The sequence below is a fragment of the Eschrichtius robustus genome, chromosome 2, assembly GCF_028021215.1.
Source record: "Eschrichtius robustus isolate mEscRob2 chromosome 2, mEscRob2.pri, whole genome shotgun sequence".
Classification (NCBI taxonomy): domain Eukaryota; kingdom Metazoa; phylum Chordata; class Mammalia; order Artiodactyla; family Eschrichtiidae; genus Eschrichtius; species Eschrichtius robustus.
Genome location: NC_090825.1, coordinates 7012100 through 7014402, shown reverse-complemented (window position 1 = coordinate 7014402; position 2303 = coordinate 7012100).

The following is a 2303-nucleotide window of genomic DNA, read 5'->3' as shown; positions in this document are numbered from 1 at the left end:
AGCAGTATCACCCCAGCTTTCTGACGGCATCAGATATACAGGAAGCCCCTTGACCATTTACCTAACCAATATCTAAATACTGTAGTATTAGTGTATCTTCATTTTAACGCTTTCTTACTGAGACACCCACTATTCTCCATGGCATATGCTCACCTTCGCTGCAACAAGTACTGAACCCAAATTATTCAACTACAGGTATGTTCCTGGTGATCTTTGGCTTTGTTTAAATGTTAAAAATAAAATTTAATTGGAAATCTATATAATTCTCAAATTTCTCTTGAGTCTGCTCAATGAAGGTAAAACTTTGCACAATTTTGCCAGCTCTTTCTTTCCACTATTAGGAAGAAAGTCTCTATCTGCTTTTAAGATTTTTTTCTTTGTCTTTAGTTTTCAGAAGTTTATGCTGTGTCTTGGTGTAGATTTCTTTGGTTTTTCCTCCTTGGATTTTCTCAACTTCTTGAATCTGTGATTGTGTATATTTTCCATATTTTGGAAAATTTCAGTCATCATTTCTTCAAATACTCTTTTAGTCTAACCCTCTTTCTCCGCTCTTTGTGGGATTCTGAAAATAAATATGTTGGGTCTTTTGTTATTTTCCCACAGGCTCCTGAGGCTCTGCTACATTTCTTTTAAGTCTGTTTTCTCTGTGTTGTTCAGATTAGGTGAATTCTATTGATCTGTCCTCAGATTCATCCTCTGTCATCTCGTCTGCTATTGACCTTATCCAGTGAGTTTTTAAAGTTTCCATTATTGCATTTTTCACTTCTATAATTTTCATTTGATTCTTTTTTATGACTTCTATTTTATTGATGAGATTTTCTATCTTTTCATTTGTTTTCAGAAGATGTGTGATAGATTGTGGAAGTATTGTTATGGTAACTGCTTTAAAATCCTTGTCAGATAAATCCAACTTGTGATTTATCTTAGTGTTGTTGTCAACTGGTTGACTGATTTTTTTTTCCATTCAAGTTGTGATTTTCTTGGTTCTGGTATAACAGGTGAATTTTGATTATATCCTAGACATTTTGATTACTATGTTAGCAGACTCCAGTATTATTTAGATTTTTTATTCAGTAGGTGTCCACCCTGTTCAGGTTTAGCATGCAGGTCCTAGACTGCTTTTCAGGGCTGTGGTTCCAATGATAGTTTACTTTTTATTGTATGAAGGGTGTTACTTTATTGTATCTGTTTGGGTTATGTGATACCACTTGAGCCCTGCTACCCTGCTGGTGCTGCCTGATGGAGCAAAAAGGGTTTCCTAGACCAGATATAGGGTGTTTCTCTACTGGGGAAAGGAGTCTCAGACCCGCAGGGATCAAGAGGTTTCCCTGGGTGGGCACTTGCTGTGGAAAGATGCCCCCTATCTCTTGGGGATGGAGAGGATTTCTCAAGTTGTATAGTTATTGTGGTCAGACTCCCTTACTGGTGCCCTTTGGGTGCCCTGGTGTCTCTGGTAAGGGAGTGGAGTCTCAATTAAGTAGAATCAAAAGTCTTCCTGGGCCAAGCTGCTTTTTGTAGCTGGTCCCCCGCTCTGCTGTTGCTTGCCCACTTAAGTATTTCTCAACAGAGGAGAGCTTCCCCTGGCTGATTTCTGTTGGTGAGGGTCCTTATTGTCTAATTGTCAATGATGTTTAGCTCACTGATTTTGTCAGGGAGACTCCTATTCAGCTGGAGGGAGGAATGGACCTTCTGTTGCTACATTAGAGGTCAGGAAATGCCAGGCCTGAGTTGCCTTCTCCTGTTGGATATAGGGTTGTAAGACATCCTGCCACTGTGCTTTTCACCAGGCCTGATGCCCTAAGTCAGTTCATCCTCCTGCCACCTTTCAGAGCTCTCCTCTGGATGTCTCTTGCATTATTCCCAGGGTTTATAGTTGTGCTTAGTGAGGAGGAACACAGAGAAATGGGTCTACACCATCTTGCTCAGATGAAAAGTCCCAATTTGCCCAAATGAATTTTGACAAAGGTATAAGAGCAATTCAATAGACGAAGGATAACTTTTTCAACAAATGATGCTGGAGCAATTGGACATCTATAGGCAAAAAAACCCAAAGTCCAAAAAACAACAACAAAAAAACTTCAACTTAAACGTCACACCATGCACAAAAATTAACTCTTAATAGATCACATACTTAAATGTAAAATTATAAAACATTTAGTATAGAAATAGAAAAAAACTTTCATGACATCAGGCTAGGCAAAAAGTTCTTAGACTTTACATTAAAGGCATAATCAATAACAAAAAATCAATAAATTGTACATTATCAAAATTAAAACCATTTATTCTTAAAGACCTCGAGAACA